At 52.0% G+C, this 17,483-nt stretch overlaps 1 protein-coding gene across 1 annotated transcript in view; it reads right to left on the reverse strand.

The window, feature by feature from the left end:
* Positions 1-3,621, reverse strand: part of LOC135393508 (uncharacterized) — a 51,965-nt gene extending 48,344 nt beyond the window's left edge. The window contains exon 1 of the mRNA XM_064623919.1: positions 3,520-3,621. The gene's annotated coding sequence lies outside the window, so the exon portion shown is untranslated. The remainder of the gene's footprint in view (positions 1-3,519) is intronic.
* Positions 3,622-17,483: the final 13,862 nt, after the last annotated feature.

A 17,483-nucleotide genomic window follows, 5' to 3' on the forward strand; every position in this document is an offset into this window, starting at 1 on the left:
CTTCGCCACAGCATTGTCACATTGGCTACCCTATACTGGGTCCCGTTCACCGACCTACCCAGTGGGCCGTCATCACTGCGCTCCTCCGCTATCTCCATGCTTTGGGCTTTGGAACACCCTGTGATTGCCTGAATGCCCCGCGTACACTCTTTGACCTGTTCGTTTATTTCTTTTTATTTTTCCAAACAGCAAGCCACCCTTTACCTGGCTGGCATTTTTCATTTGATAAACTTCCTCCCCCCATTCTGCAGCGCCCTAGTTTCGTCCGGGCACCCGTCGTACCCTTATCAATGGACTTCCTGTCGATGCCAGCTGCATACACCCTCCCTGTTATTGCGGTGAACTAGGTCGTTGGTGCCGCTATGTTGCGTAGGAACGCAAGCGTGCACGCGGTTTCATTCAGTAATTTAATGCAGTCCACGTCTGCAGAATGAGCAGCCTTTCCTTTTTATAAACGGGCATGTTAAGCGTGCACCCGTGAATTCTTTCCCGGGTACTCATGGGAACGTAACCGCGGCGGCTCCGTCGGAGGCAGGTCGCTGCGCACGCGCGCCGAATATTGATCTTTCCTCTGTCATCCCCTTTCTCTGTACACACGGTGAAGGGAGGGAGAACTGAAACCGTCAACCAGGCCCGCAAAACGGCCCGCACGCCAGAACCTGCGTCACGCGCCAAAAGTGCCTTTCCCTGAGGGACACACGGGGCGCACCAGGGAACGCGTACCGGAAGTTGCCGTGAACATGTCAAGTGATCTCGGGAAAGATGGACCGTTCCCGAGGAACACGCTTGACACGCATCATATCTCTACATTCGTTCATCCGTACTACTTCGTCTGGTGCGGCGCGACTGCCCGCCATCAAAGGGCTTCGACATTTTCTTTTTCGATATCATTCCGGCACTATGAAGCACGAGTAGCTCTGAGTGGTGCCTAGAGGTGTAGAGATGGAGAGAGGACACCCAAATTGTGCCTCGACCGGCAAAGTGAACATATCTCTCAAAACTGAAAACGAACGAAAACTGACGATCAATAACTTACCAACGTACTCATTTGATTTCTGTTGACTGAACTGAGCATAAAACATTATTGAGCAGCACAATACGACACACAAGTGCAGTTTGACATGAGAACGTCTGTAAGTTTGGTTTGGCAGTTCGGTCAACATTTACCCTGAAAGGAAATCATGCCGAACTTTATGACGCGGTGACTCGGTAAGTAATAAGCCAATAGCAGCCAACCGGCGCTGAACCCAGATAGCTTACACGGGTAAGATTCCAACTAACAAGGTCATTGCGGTGGCTGGCGCAAGCTCTGGGTGTGGAGTACGCGTACCATGCGGGCAGTCTTCTCGCGAACGCGTGAAGCCAGGACGCCGATTGAGATGTTGCGAAAAAGCGTTGGAGGCGCTGGAGGCGAAAACTAAGGATACTGGCTTCAACGACAACAATGAAAAAATTAAAGAAATCGCAAAGTTCAAATATCAAAATTTTGCCACAATGTCGGAATATATGGAACTAAAATGTCATCAGAGTCGAAGGAAACGGCAAGCATAAGAAAGGGTGGCTCCAGGGGCACCCCAAGTCTATCACCGAGCGAGAGAGTCACGGGAGCGGCGAAGAAGACTAGCGGCGGAGGCGAATACGGCTGCCGGCGCGAACAGCGAGCCCAGTGCTGTCGCAAAGTTACAACACCCGTTGAGAAGGAAATTGAAGGGGATGCGAGGTACAGCTCGAAGCAGAGTTAACTGGAACGCCGCTTCGACCGGCGGAGCAAGAGGGGAGCCACCCTGGCGGCCTTTAGGAGAAATAAAGGGAGAGGGCGTTTCGACATTTTCATTCCAGTCGGAGGGGAGTTCGCTGTAGTGTGCAGCACAGTGCCCAATCAAGCTGGCGTTATCAACCCTGCGCCTGTTTGTGTTTTGGCGATCGCGTCTCAGATAATGCGGAGAATCGATGTCATGGCACGTGACTGGAAACAGGTTGCCGCATGGGCAGGCGTCATCCGAAACGCTCATTGTGTGATCGAATGAAATGAATAACAACTTGTCTCTTCCGGAAAATTTACTGTGCTCAGAATAGAGGATGCGAAGAGGCTTGAAATAACTAACGATGGTAATCGTGAAACCATCGTAATGAGTTTTTAAATAATAACAAAACAATGCTTTCATGGTGCAGCATATCGCGTTTCTCGGGAGTTTCTCGGAAGAACACCCAATTAGTACACACAAAAATTTTTTGTGCGCATGCTGGCACGCAGTGCAGGGCGTCACCGTGAAGGTTTTCTATTATTGGTGTAGTGAATGATGATCAGAGCTAGACAAATTCACCATGACCTTTGTCCTCACTTCAATTTTCGTCAGCAGAGGTTCGCCCCCCTACCTCGACTGCATGTTCCCCAAATTTGCCTCTCCCACCTTTCGTAAATCGCTTGATTTCTTTGATTTGATTACTTTTTTTTTTTTGCCACACATCAATCTTTTTTCTGAAAATTTTCCTCATCTGGATCACTTCACCTTAATTTTAATTTTGGAAGTTTGGGAGAGGTGAGAGACGACTGGTTCGCACATGCTAACCTGTCGCGCGCCATCGGGATATCATCGATTATTCGCAATCCCTCAGTTCGCATCCCTTCGCCATTCGCAATCCCTCGCGTTCCCTCAAACGAGCGCAGCGTTGATAACGCCAGCCTGATTGCGCACTCTTCGGCACGCCACAGCGAACACCCCTCTGACTAGAATGGAAATGTCAAAACCTCCTCGCCCTTTATTTCTACTAGACGCCGCCAGGGTGGCTCCCCCCTTGCTCCGCTGGTCGACGCAGCGTTCCAGTTAACTCTGCTTCGAGCTGTACGCTTCCGATCACATACGTCACCATCTCTGTCGCATTGTCCTAGTAAATCCGTCCAACCTACTCCAACTTCCCAAACAGAGGCCTGTAGTAGTAGTATTTCCTTTCGATGGTGATGATGATGGATTGAGGAAAAAAGAAAAATAGGGAAGTGAGTCACGACTAAATGGGACTGGCCACCACGTACCACCACTAGACCTATGTAGAGCAAAAATGAAAAAAAAAAAGGAACAAGGCGAAAAGGAGCACAGCGATAAGAAGAGCTCCGTCTATGAAAGGAAACTAAAAAGCCACAGTCGAGCAGAGAGTCAAACACTGTGTGAGCCACAACATAGTGTCACGGTTGTCGGTCACCATCAACGCAATAGTTCCGTGGTCAATGTTCAGTACATTGGTGGCACCTCCAACACCATGCGTCAGAGGTTTTTGCGGTCATAAATCCGACATTGTCAATAATCGCCCTACCCCCGCTGCTATACATTTTAATCTCCCCGGGCACGACATGAATACGCACCTGTCTGTTGCAATTCTTGAATCTGGCTACATCACCGACTGCGAACGCAAAGATCGCGAGTCCTTCCTGATTTCTAAGTTTTCTTCTTTAAAACCACGAGGACTAAACGTCCATGGCGGTCCTCTGCACCTATCATCCAGCTAAGCTACTTCATTACTCACCTTCCATTCTTGGCATTCTCAGCTCCATTTTCTCTTCAGTCCATAAGGTCACTCGAGCCTTCCCACGCAGTTCAACAGGAGCCGTGTTCTCCACGTACGCGACACAAGACATGCACCTGTGCACCCGTTTTCACCACCAAATCTTTTGAATCCCAATAGACCTCTACCTGTTTGTAAACAAATGACGTCATAATGTTCGACAGCGCCACGAGTTTGGTAAAGTTGAACTATATTCAATGCTAGTGGCGAACAAGGTAGCGCCCGAAAGCCACGGTCTTGAGGCGATTACGATGGTCTCTGAAAAGGACGCGACCTTCGGTCGTACTTTCCTTTCAATAGGAGGCAGCGAACAATGAGGCTTGTGCACGTGACGTCACGCGCAGCCCTTGCACGCCTTGGAGCCACGTGACATGGGAAAACATGGGGATGCGTCACAGGCGTCTTACTGCGGGCCGAATGAGCCACCAGCAAGTGTTTTTGCAATTTTCTCTCGTAATTGCATGCATACCGCAACAACTCACGGCATTTCCTCCTACTGTAACTCCGGTATCGTAATATGTCTTCCAATGTCACGTGACCAAACATGACGTCACTGCACAGGCCTCATTGCTCATTCGTGGAGCCCAGCTCTCCCCTTCCGATCTGTTTTGGTTTCGGTGTGTCTACCAACGTCATGATGACGTTTCTCGGGTAGAGGTTTATTCTTCGAATGTCTCATTTACCCCGTACAGTTTCTCTTTCCTGATTCTTACGTGACGATTGCTCACGTGATGCATTGTATTCCTGCCTGGTTGCTTGTTTACTTGGTTCTGGAAACCTGTTTTATTGTATCTGTTTTCTTTGGTTATATATATATGTATATACTCGTGTCGCAGTTAGTTGTGTAAACTGAAGAAGTGCAGCCTCTTGCACGAAAGTTCCCAAGCAGCAAAATGTACTGAAAGTCGAGTGCAATAGGGGTGGACGGGTAGGTGGAAGGCCTTGAACAGACTCGTGAAACTAAAGAACATTGATAAGACACATACCGTCCACCCCTATTGCACTCGACTTTCAGTACATTGCGCTGCTTGGGTTGTTGTTCAAATAAACCTCAGTTGCCCCTAACCGTTTTTATGTTACGTGTGTGATTCCCCCCATCGCGGGCTCCTTGACAGTGTTTCTTCTCTTTTTTTTTTGTTTCCCATTTCGACGTGGTTTAGAACCCTAATAAAGTGCATACAGGTGTTCCACGATTCCTGTCCCGCTTTCAACGGTTAATAAGCAATACTCGACCCTCATCCATTATTAAATGAATGAGGGTGACAGGATCTGCTCGCCATCACGCCCCTTTCATTGAGCTACAGTGTGTTCGCTCATTTTCGACCGCGTTATTAGCTGCCCTAAACTTTTAATTACACGTTGCACAGGGTGACGGGAGTAGCCGTATTCTCCGAGTGCGCTATGTCACCGCAGAACGGCAAACACCTGGCGGATGCGCTAGTTTTTGTAGGTCGAGAATCACTTTCCGGGTGCAACGACCACCTGACAAATTTTTTGACCCGAATACGAGAGCGCTCGTTGTCATTGCGGTTAGTTGGAACTGACCCATACTCATACTGGTGCGGCGCGACTGCCCGCCATCAAAAGGCTTCGACATTTTCTTTTTCGATATCATTCCGGCACTATGAAGCATGAGTAGCTCTGAGTGGTGCCTAGAGGTGTAGAGATGGAGAGAGTACACCCAAATTGTGCCTCGACCGGCAAAGTGAACATATCTCTCAAACTGCAAACGAACAAAAACTGACGATCAATAAATTACCAACGTACTCATTTGATTTCTGTTGACTGAACTCAGCATAAAACATTATTGCGCAGCACAATACGACATACAAGTGTAGTGTGACATGAAAACGTCTGTAAGTTTGGTTTGGCAGTTCGGTCAAAATTTACACTGAAAGGAAATTATGCCGGGTTATACTGGGTTTGGTCTCGTGGAAGACAAAAAGAAAATGGATACAGAGCGTGGCGGCCACGAAGAAGGTCGGCTATATACTCCAGCTCTCGTACAGCTCGGGACTAATGTTTACGTCAACACGGCGCCCGCGTATTTCTTCGTCGGAGCGGCCCCCTGCTAGCCGTCAAGAAGAAATCGAATAAGAAACAATAATAATAATTGGGTGTTTACGTCGCGAGACAACTGACATCATGAGCGACGCCACAGCGGTCGGTCTGTGGATTGCTTCTGCTCACCTGAGGGTTCTTTAACGTGCGATGAAAGCTCATCACACGGCACCAAGTGTTTAACGTCCCTCGCGGCAGAGTTGTGCCAAACTCGTTACAAGTAATAACTCGTTACTTGGTAATGGTTACTTGTTTTGGTAACGAAGTAACGATTCAGTTACTTTTTTTAACTGGTAATAGTAACGGAGTCAGTTACAAAAATTGGTAACTCGTTACTGCCGTTACTCGTTCCTTTGCTTCAGCGGGGGAGCACATTCCCGCACACCGTGTGGCGCAATGCGTGCAGATTTGACCTGCGTGACGTGCAGTCCCTCGCTGGATGTGTCATTTCTCTTGTTTCCGTAATCTCCAACCATCACTCCTTTCCAAGAATGGGCACCAATTGTGCTATGGCTACAAAAAACGCATTTCGACTTGTAGCCTTTTCTTGTCTTTGCTAAGCTTCAGAGCGCTCTAAATTATGACGCAGCCCCGGTGTCTAGCTCATTTTTTTTCGGTAACGGGCACAAGTCTGCCTCGCGGAAGACAGCGTGTTTAAGCAACGTGTACCCCCTGCCACCAACTTGCTGGCGTCCTCGGCCGGGTTCGAACCCCACCCATCTCTCAGTATGTGCGTCCACTCCTGTTTGCTGCTAGGTTGTCGCTCCATTAGAAAAATGCGACACCCCGGTGTTCCGTGCACTTTTGTCCCAAAAAGGGGGGGGGGCTGATGTAGGGGCAAGGTGCGAACAGCCTGCTCTGAAGTGGCGGCTCGGTGCACCCAGGGGAGAGAGAAGGGGGAGGGTGAAAGAGGGAGGGTAGAGATGAATGTGGCACAGGAGAGGGAGGGGGTGTGCTAACCCTCTTGCTCTGGGATTTTGGTAGTCCTCTTGGACTACCCACGACAGAAAACAAGCGAGCATCCCCCAGTAGTCTTCATTGGGATGCTCCCTGTACCATGGTAACAGCCAGGATTACTGGTCAAGTTACGCTGTACTAAGCTGTACTAAGAAGGGAAAGCTAAATACCGCACAGACTCAAAGAAGGGAGGACCTCGAATGTCCCCGTTAGGGTAAATTCTGAGCGACACTAAAGGCGTCCGATAATTCAGAAGCTGCGATGCATGTCTGTCCATTCAGGCATGTCACAAACTTTGTGCGGTTCACGTTGCAATGTCGAGTTTTCTTAGGGCAAGTCGCTTTGGGAAGTAGTCTAGGGAGCTGTTGAGGCATCGAAAGCCAATATCTTGGTCGATTTCACGGGTCACCCTTAAAGACGACTTTCAACGGTCGCTGTCGTAGCAAAGGACCTACGGCTTACGTTTTGTCGTCAGCAGTCTTCGATAACCGTGTTGCTGTAGTGAAGGTCGTCCCATGACTTCTTGCCCATTCTCTCATCATGACGGGCCCTTCTTTATGAATTTGACACCTGGGGACTTCTTTTTATTTATTCGTACTGCTAGCTACCCCTTGGAAGCCAAAGTCGGATTGTGCGTTATTACAAGTTACATGGCAATACAAAATGATACTCTAAAATTCTCTAATCGGACACTTCGGAACATCTCGAACATTACACGGGCAGTCTTTGCACCGAAACATCCGAGCACGGAAATGTCTGTAGCAGCAGCGTCATAATCATCACCAGCACCGCCATCGGTTACGCGCAGCACTGCGCGTGACCCGAGCTTTCGTTTTCGGTTCATCGCCATTAACCGTCATTAAACCCATCAACCTCAGTAGAGCCTGGTCGCCTCATTTCTCGCTCTACAACTGGTGACCCGGACGTGATCCAACGTTCCACCATCATGAACGGCGACCAGCACTCCACCAGCTCTTCGCCTCCCGGCCGGCCACCGCCACTTCCACCGCTTGAGGCTTCTGTGGCACCGCTCCGCCTGCCGCCTTTCTCCATCTCCGACCCTCAGCTGTGGTTTGCGCAGGCGGAGGTTCTCTTCGACGGACGCCGCGTCACTTCTCAAGCCTCAAGGTTTGGCTATGCCATCGCAAACCTTCCTCCCGAAGCTGCGGCGGAAGTCCGTGACCTAATAATCCACCCTCACCCCGAATTACCCTACGACACCTTAAGGGACGAGTTAATCCGCCGCACGTCTGCTTCGGAGGAGCGGCGATTGCAGCAGCTTCTGAACAGGGAAGAGCTCGGCGATCGACGGCCCACACAGCTACTACGCCGCATGCGCGACCTCGCGGGTAACCCTACCACGGACGACTCACTACTACGCGAGCTCTTCCTACAACGTTTGCCCCACAACGTACGCATGATCCTGGCCGCCGGCGAAAATTCCCGCCTGGATGACTTGGCGAAGATGGCGGACCGTATTATGGATTTTGCTGGCCTTCCATCACCAGGAGCCGTTGCCGCCCTGGCACCCCGCACCTCCCCTCCACCGGTGGACGTTGCAATCAATGCCATCAGCACGTCGCTCCAGCAACTCCAGACTACGGTGGCGGCCCTTGTGAACCGGGTGGACGCCATTCCCCCGCAGCGACCACGTTCCCCTCAGCGCCCGTTTTGCCGTCGCTGCTCGCCATCCCGTCAACGGTCTCCTTCGCCCTCTCAGAACCACTTCTGCTGGTATCATCGAAAATTCGGCGATGCCGCAAGGAACTGCCAGGCCCCTTGCTCGTGGCCGGGAAACGCTCCCCCCAACCATTAACGGCTGGCATGGCTGGGGGCAACAACAGCCGGCTCTTCCGGATCACGGACCGCGTGTCCGGCTGTCGCTTCCTGGTGGACACCGGGGCTGACGTGAGCGTCGTTCCACCAACCCCCGCAGAAAAACGACACCGACAACCAGACTTGGCTTTGCAGGCCGTCAACAAGTCCACCATCTCAACTTACGGTCAACGCTCCGTCACCCTTGACCTCGGCCTGCGCAGAGTATTTCGTTGGGTTTTTACCATCGCCGACCTCCCCTTCGCAATCCTTGGCGCCGACTTCCTCCACCATTTCGACCTTCTTGTGGATATTAGACGCCAGCGCCTCGTCGACAACACTACTTCTTTGCACGTTTATGGAGCTCCAGCGCATATAGCCGCCATTAGTCCCACCATACGGCTACCGTTGCCCACTGCTTTCGCCGACATTGTCACGGAGTTCCCCGCTGTCCTGCGCCAATCGCACGCCTCTTGCCCACCTCGCCACAGCGTCACTCACCACATCGTGACACGGGGCCCCCCTGTCTTCGCTCGCCCCAGACGGCTGGCTCCGGAGCGCCTCGTCATTGCCAAGAGGGAATTTGAGCACATGCTCGAACTGGGGATCATTCGGCCTTCCTCCAGCCCGTGGTCTTCCGCTCTCCACATGGTGCCCAAAGCAACACCTGGTGATTGGCGCCCATGTGGGGACTACCGTGCACTCAACATCGTCACGGTACCGGACAGATACCCGCTTCCCCATATTCAGGACTTCACCGCGAATCTTGACGGAGCGACCATCTTCTCCAAGATAGACCTCATCAAAGCCTATCACCAAATTCCCGTCCATCCCCCTGACATCCCGAAGACTGCTATAACCACCCCTTTTGGCCTCTTTGAATACGTGCGGATGCCCTTTGGCCTGCGTAATGCTGCGCAGACATTCCAACGATTCATCAACGAAGTGCTCCGCGGCCTGGACTTCGCATTCGCATACATGGATGACATCCTCGTCGCAAGTCCATCTCCGGAGGCTCATCGCGCCCATCTGCGCGCCCTGTTCTCGCGCCTGGAGGACTACGGAGTCTCCATCAATGCCGCGAAGTGCGAGTTTGGCGTTACCACCCTTACCTTCCTGGGACACACCATCACCCCGCAAGGCATCCGGCCACTCGCATCCAAGGTCCAGGCCATCCGAGACTTTCCTGCCCCCACTTCTCGCAAAGGACTTCGTTCATTCCTCGGCCTCGTGACTTTCTACCGACGTTTTGTGCCTCGCTGTGCTGCCTTGCTCCAGCCTCTCTACGCAGCTCTCGGCGCTGACCATCCGAAAGAGGCCCGTGCTGCCCCTCTGGAGTGGACACCGGCCGCAGAACGCGCGTTCGTAGAAGTCAAGCAGGCCCTGGCAGATGCTGTGCTGCTCCACCATCCTCGTCCTGACGCCGAGACAGCGTTGTTCGTCGACGCCTCCACTGCTGCTGTCGGCGCAGTCTTGCAGCAGCGTCAGGATGGCCACTGGAAACCTCTCGGTTTCTTTTCCCAACGTCTCTCGCCAGCCGAAACACGCTACAGCACCTTCGGGCGTGAGCTCCTCGCCGCCTACCTGGCATGCAGACACTACCGCCATTTTCTCGAGGGCCGCCCGTTTGTGCTGTACACCGACCACAAGCCTCTCATGTTCGCCCTGCGATCGCCCTCCCTCAACCACTCGCCTCGTGAAACCCGCCACATGTGCTACCTCTTGGAGTTCACGACCGATGTGCGACACGTCGCAGGCGAAGACAATGCCGCTGCCGACGCATTCTCGCGGCCGGACGTCAATGCTCTCCATCCGCCCCCCGCGGTCGATTTGGACGGCATCGCCCAGGCGCAACAGGCTGATGAAGAGCTCGCCGCCCTTCGTTCATCCCCCGCCTCCTCCACCACTTTTCGGGAGATCTCGCTCCCCGGTTCGACGGCAAGTGTATGGTGCGACACCTCTACTGGTACCCCGCGCCCTTTCGTTCCCCTGGCCTTCCGCCGGCATGTTTTCAACGCCCTCCACTCACTGTCCCACCCTGGCGTGCGCGGCACGCAAAAGATCGTCGCAGAGCGCTACATATGGCCTCGCATGAATGCCGACGTCCGTGACTGGGCGCGGGCCTGCCTGGCCTGCCAGCGGTCCAAAATCTACCGCCACACCATCTCGCCTCCATCGCGGTTCCTTCCGCCAGATGCACGTTTCGATCAGGTCCACATCGACTTGGTCGGCCCGCTTCCTCCGGCCAAAGGCTACCGCTACCTGCTCTCGTGCATCGACCGCTTTACCCGCTGGCCGGAGGTAACGCCGATTCCTGACATCACGGCAGAGACGGTGGCCCACGCATTCCTCTTCTCCTGGGTTTCCCGATTCGGCGTCCCGTCCACTGTAACCACGGACAGAGGACGCCAGTTTGAATCGGCCCTCTTCGGTCACCTGTGCAGCGCCCTCGGAACCCATCACATCCGAACCACGGCCTACCATCCGGCTGCCAACGGCCTGGTCGAGCGCCTTCATCGGCAGCTCAAGGCTTCCCTCCGCGCCACTGACCACGGCGACACAACCTGGCCCGAGCGTCTACCCTTCGTCCTGCTTGGCCTTCGCGCCGCGATCCGCCAGGATGACTGCAGCGCGGCCCACATGGTCTACGGCTGCCCGCTCCGCCTTCCCGGATCATTCTTCACCCCCTCGGCCCCGCTCGTGCACGACCCTTCCTCCTACATCGACCGTCTCCGCCAGCTCTTCCGGGACCTCAAGCCCACGCCTACCCGCTCCGCTCCCGCAACACGCGTGTTCGTGAGCCCCGACCTTAATCAAGCCACCCACGTCTTCGTCCGCCGGGACTCTGTGCGCTCCAGCTTGCAGCCTCCCTATGACGGCCCCTACAAGGTCATCTCGCGAGCCGCGAAGTTTTTCCGCCTCGATCTTCCGCGGGGACCTGACACTGTGGCCATCGACAGGCTCAAGCCCGCATTCCTGGAGTCGGCACCTCTGGTATCGCCCGACCCGCCCTACCTACGTCCGTGCTCAGCTCCTGTCTCCAGCATTCCTTCCCCTCCACGTCGGGTGCATTGGGCGCCGCAGCTCGCACACTACGAGCCGCCCGCCGCCTCGGGTCCGCCTCCTGCACTCCTTGGCCTCGGCGCCCGGCCTTTCCGCCAACCTCGGCCCTCCTCGCCAGCCTTGTCATCCGCCACGGGGGGGAGCCCTGTAGCAGCAGCGTCATAATCATCACCAGCACCGCCATCGGTTACGCGCAGCACTGCGCGTGACCCGAGCTTTCGTTTTCGGTTCATCGCCATTAACCGTCATTAAACCCATCAACCTCAGTAGAGCCTGGTCGCCTCATTTCTCGCTCTACATGTCTAAGACCCGTGACACCTGCACGGAAAAGGTATGCTCCGTAACACAGGACATTTACACTCGAAATGTGTAAACGTTTACTCTGCATATGTTAATACATGTTAAATATGGTGGGGGTGCTGATGATGAAAGGGCTCGCCGCTATCGACAGCACAGAAGTGCGCAACGCCACGACTAACGCCCTGGTGGAACGTGGGTCCTGGGCCGACTTCTAAGGGAACAGTGCCGACATACGTCCGAAAGCGTCCGAGGAAAAACCGATGTAAAAGCTCCAGACAGCCCAGCCGGCACCGGGATTTGAACCCGGGTACCTCCCAGTCTCGACGTGACACGACAAGCACTCTAAGCCACTGAGCCACGCGATGTGGTGCGTGCTTTATTCGTGTTGCATCTATACATGCGACTTGTATAGTTGTCCACTCGTGGGGCCGGGCTGTGTTGACTGGGAAGTACACTCACCTATTCCGTCACGTACAGGTGTGCGTCTGTTCTGGTTGTGGACACCGAATGTGGCATCGGTATAAAGTAAAATGTTGACGCATGGCACGAACGACAGGAAGCAATTATTTGGCGGCAACATGGCCCGAGGTATACAACAGCTGCTGGGACCTCTGTCTGTCCGCGCTGTACTTATTATTACTCCCCGACCATTTCTCCATGAAGCTCAGTCTATAGCTCAGGAACTAAGGACTTTACCCGTTCTTACCCACTTTGTATCATTATGTACATTTCTGTCTAATATTTACTGTCAATGTAGTGGTGGTCGTGCTTCCGAAAGAGCTCACCGTCGTCGGCCTCACAGAGGAGGGCAACGTCACGACTGACGCCCTGGGGGAATATGCGTCCTGGGCCGACTTTTAAGGGAACTGTGCCGACATATGTCTGAAAGCGTCCGAGGAAAACCCAGGAAAACCCACAGACAGCTCAGCTGTCAGAGGTCGGGATTCGAACTCGAGTACATCCCAGTATCGACGTGACAAGGCCAGCACGCCAACCACGCGGGATGATACTAACAATGTACTTTTATTACGTCACGTTTCGAGATGCACCGATCGGAAGGCTCTACTGGTTGTTCTTGTGCACCTAATGCAAAAACTTATCGTTGTTACCTTTATTTATTATTGCTATTAAGGATTGTTCAGAATCTGTAATCCCGTCTAGGATCTGTCACCCACCACGAGGCAGTAATGTTTCTCGCAAAACGTGGTATTTCTGCAGAGAATTCTTACACGAGTATCACAGTTTTCGTCATTTCGTGGCTTTTAATTTTAGGTTCTTAAAGTCCTTCCACCCTAAGCAACGTGCAGTATCTCAACGAGCTACACCCACACTGCGCCACAGCTCGAAATGTGCAAGTGGAAAGCTGTGAGATTCAAACGTTGTCCCTTTTCTGCATGGCCTCAGTTATACTACTGGCTTAAGAGTGGATATTGCTCTGAGTACGTCCCTGTCTAACCTCATTAAAAGGTACAGCCGCCTTCCAGAAATGTGCGTACGAAGCAAGCATCACAGTATTTGACATAGTAAGGTAGAAAATTTGGAGAATCGGTGAGCAAATTTAGGGTGAAGAGCCCTCAGAAAGAGAGCCGTCGATATTCCGAACAGAGGCTCTTCTTCTTCTTCTGCACTCTAAAAAAAAGAAAAGAGAAGAGAGTAAAATGGGGAGCAATTGCAACTTCTATACTCCCCTAGATTGGAATTACTCCCCATTTTAGTCCCCTAACCCCGACATTTAGTCCCCAGGAATTCGAATTGTCACTGAACTTCACAAATGGTCTCCTGAATGCAACAGTCTACGTAAATGTGTGCTCTTGGCCAAATCGATGGCATAAGGCTCTATAACTCGGCCAACTTAGCAATTTTCCATCCACAGCGAGCAAGAAACAGTTACCGTTTCTGTCTTCAGAAATTGTGTCCTATGTATGTCGCAACATTTTTTTTATATCAGTCGATATATCGCAGTTGACAGTTTAATTCAAAGTAATTTCGTTCGTGCCTACAAATTATGTACCTGAGGCTCTTAGAACAGAGCGCGAAATGCAGTCTCCACTCTGTGAGATTCATTTACTCCCGTGCATTTATTCCTGAAAGGGATTATTTTTTGTGGCAATGCACTTAGTCCCCAAAAGGAGTAAAATTACTCTTTTTTTTCTTAGAGTGATGGGCGGGAAGAACAGTTCCAGAATAACAGTCTGTTCAAAATATCGACGGCCCTCTCTTCCCTATAGGATCTTTTCCTTAACAATATTTGACATACAGGTAGTTCGACAGCCTATATTTGGTAAATTTTCTCTCCTGAAGGGTTTTCGCGTTCTTTGCACAAAAACAATCAGTTTGAGATTTGAGATTGATCAGTGATCAACGAGGAATGAGATGCCGCTATAGTTTCGATGCATTTCGGGCGCTTTTAAAGGAACATAAAGGGACTCGATAAACGAAATGTATCAGGAGGAGTAAAAATTGAGATTACAAGTCCTCGGATATAGGGCGTTTCACTTAAAGTGAAGAAAAAGATAAAAAGTGAAGAAGAAAAATCGCATTAAACGATCAACTTGTCTGAATAGTATGGGGAGAACGCTATTTATCTCGGGAGGAGGGGGGATTGTAATGACCTCTGATCAATTTTATCAAACTTACTTAGCGAGAAATTGAATTTTCCCCAATTGAACTCCGAAATTTGCCCAGTCGACCTAGTACGTTCATAATACGCGGTAAAAGAACATGCCTTTATTGTAGTGGTAGTGAAAGAGGAAAGGTAGACGAAGTTCAGAAATGAAGGACAGGTAATCGGAACGGTTCTGTTGGGAACACTGCATGTTCCAAATGTGGATGTGCACCGCACTGAAGTTGTTAACACTTACTTAAGACTGATTCACATTACTGCGTTTACCGCTGCGTTCAGCGTCTTGCGTGTATACCTTAGCTCCATCCTGAAGGATGTTCTGTTGCCATGATTCCTGTCAGCGGACTGAAGGCGCATGCGCAAGCGGAGACGCAGTGAATCAGCCTTTATTAATAGCGAATTCGGGTGGTCATTTCGTAGCAAAACGGCCGAGCGCTCGGAAATTGCTAGGTCGGCGACCGAGCTGGATCACGTGACCGTTGCCACCCGAACATAATTGCTAGGAATCTAGCGGTTTTAGGTACTTGGATCACGCTAGGGGCGTCGCGGTCGCAAGTCTTCGAGTTCTGTCGTCTGCTAAACCACGTGATTTCAACTTGCGGGCCAATGAGGGCACTCGCCACCGTTGCAGTGCGGATGTGACGACACCGGATACAGTTGAGCGATCTGCTGCTCGATCGTTTTGAGACCGGGCAAAAAAAGTGCTAGCTAGCAAATTCCGAGCGCTCGGAAAGCGCCACGCGAACATGCGAGATTTGCTTCATTTTGACCAAGCGAACATGACTGCTCGAGATCTGGCCAAAAAAAGTTGCTCCGAAATGACCACGCGAATTCGCCATAAGACGACTGCGTCTGCATGGCAATACGAGCCTTGGACGGTTCAACAAACCCGCATATCATAGAGCCCGCTCTTTCCCTCTGGTGCAACTGTGTACCACCGGACAAGCACTCCCCTCCTCTCTCTCTCACACACACATACACACGTGAATGAACCCCGTGAAATTTATAGAGGCAACACAAGGCTCGCGTTTTTTGAACGAGGTCGCAGCTGGGTTCCAGCCAGCACGTTCATGTCAGGAACCACCTACGTGCATGCGGAAATGGGTAAAAGTGGTGCGTTGGCGCGCATTTTGGGGTTTCTTCTGCAACGCCATGGTTGCCGTGTCTGCCCGAACTGTGTCGCTGCTCTTGGTGGCGTTCTGTCTCTTGGTTCCGTTATGCGTTGACTCTGCCAAGGAGAAGAAACCAAAGCCGCCCAAGAAGCCCAAGAAGCCGAAGAAAGGCGCTCTTCGTACGTATATAAATGTCCAATTCCATTTAGAAGTGCCTCCGTTACCCTAGTGGTCTCACGTATGCGCGAAGAAGTTTTACCGAGAAGCAAACAGCATATATTGCGCGGTTCAGAGAGCTGTGCGAAGCCTCAGACTGTATTCAGTTTTCGTCAGCTGGAGCTGAGCCATGACTGTGAATCGGGCGCCAGTTTGGGACAGGTGCCTGCTGTCTGCATCCGTTAAATTGGAGCACATATATCCTTTCCTTTAGAAGAGCGTAGCAATGCAGCTGCCCTCTCCCGCGCAGAGGACCATAGAGTTGTCGTTACGCGCCGCGTAATGAGTCTGACCTCCATCTCTTCCTACAGGCGCCTTGACATCGCTGTAGTTGAATAGAGTATACCCCCTACTTACTGACTGTACTCCGCATGAGGGCATATTCGTTTAAGCCGTTCCTCAGATCTACTTGGAAAGCGTTTAGCCTTAGTGCTTCCTTCCCCCTTTCTTTTTGAGTCATGCTTCCCCACCTCCTCAATGTAGACCAAGGTATCATAGATATTATATAATATGTCTGTTTGAAAGGGCAGCTAGTAGCAGCACAGATGCGAGTTAAAGCGGTCTCGTGACTAGTCAAAGGAACATCCATATCTTGAGATGGTCACGTTTCAGCGCGATTATCGGAAGTGACAAGCTCCGGAAAGCGCCCACCGCATATGGCAGAATCTGAACCCTGAAAAACCTGAGCCCTACTCACCAGATAACAAGCACGCTGAAAACTACTAGAAGAATTCAGAGGAAACCAATTTGTCTGTTCTCGGACACGCTCGAGACTGGTCGGAGCATCAAGCAACTTTTGTAGTTCTGCAAGACGGTAATGTTGATATGTTGTTTTCGTACCTTTCAGCGCCTCCTGAGTCACCTCCTATAAAACCACCAACGATGCCCGAACTGGAGCAGTCAACGATACCACCACCCAAGGAATCACCACCTGTGGGACCGACTGGAGAAGTAACAACGCCGCCACCATCGTTGCCAAGACAAACCTCCACCCCTGCTGTATGCCCCACAGCACAGCCTACACAGATAACAACAGTACCAGGTCCCGCTACACCAGCCACCATGACTTCAGCTCCCACAGAATCATCAGCAACACTAGGCCCCACAACACCAGCTACCATGGCTTCAACTCCCACAGAGCCGTCAGCAACAACGCTGTACCCAGTTACCTCAACTTCTAAAACCCCGTCGTCAGTGACGCTGCCTCCCGCGTGCCCCACTGCTACGCCTACACAGACAACAACAGCACCAGGTCCCACAACACCATCCACCATGACTTCAACTCCCACAGATTCATCAGCAACGTTAGGCCCTACAACACCAGCAACCATGACATCAACTCCCCCGGAGCCGTCAGAAACAACGCTGTACCCAGTTCTCTCAACTTCTACAACGCCGTCCTCAATAACGCTGCCTCCCGCGTGCCCTAGTGCTACGCCTACGCAGACATCAAGAACACTAGGCCCCACAATACCATCCATCATGACATCAACTCCCACAGAATCATCAGCAACACTAGGCCCCACAACACCAGCTACCATGGCTTCAACTCCCACAGAGCCGTCAGCAACAACGCTGTACCCAGTTCCCTCAACTTCTACAACGCCGTCCTCAATAACGCTGCCTCCCGCGTGCCCTACTGCTACGCCTACACAGACATCAAGAACACTAGGCCCCACAACACCAGCTACCATGGCTTCGACTCCCACAGAGCCGTCAGCAACAACGCTGTACCCAGTACCCTCAACTTCTACAACGCCGTCCTCAATAACGCTGCC

Source organism: Ornithodoros turicata, chromosome 4 (assembly GCF_037126465.1).
Source record: "Ornithodoros turicata isolate Travis chromosome 4, ASM3712646v1, whole genome shotgun sequence".
Taxonomy (NCBI): Eukaryota; Metazoa; Arthropoda; class Arachnida; order Ixodida; family Argasidae; genus Ornithodoros; species Ornithodoros turicata.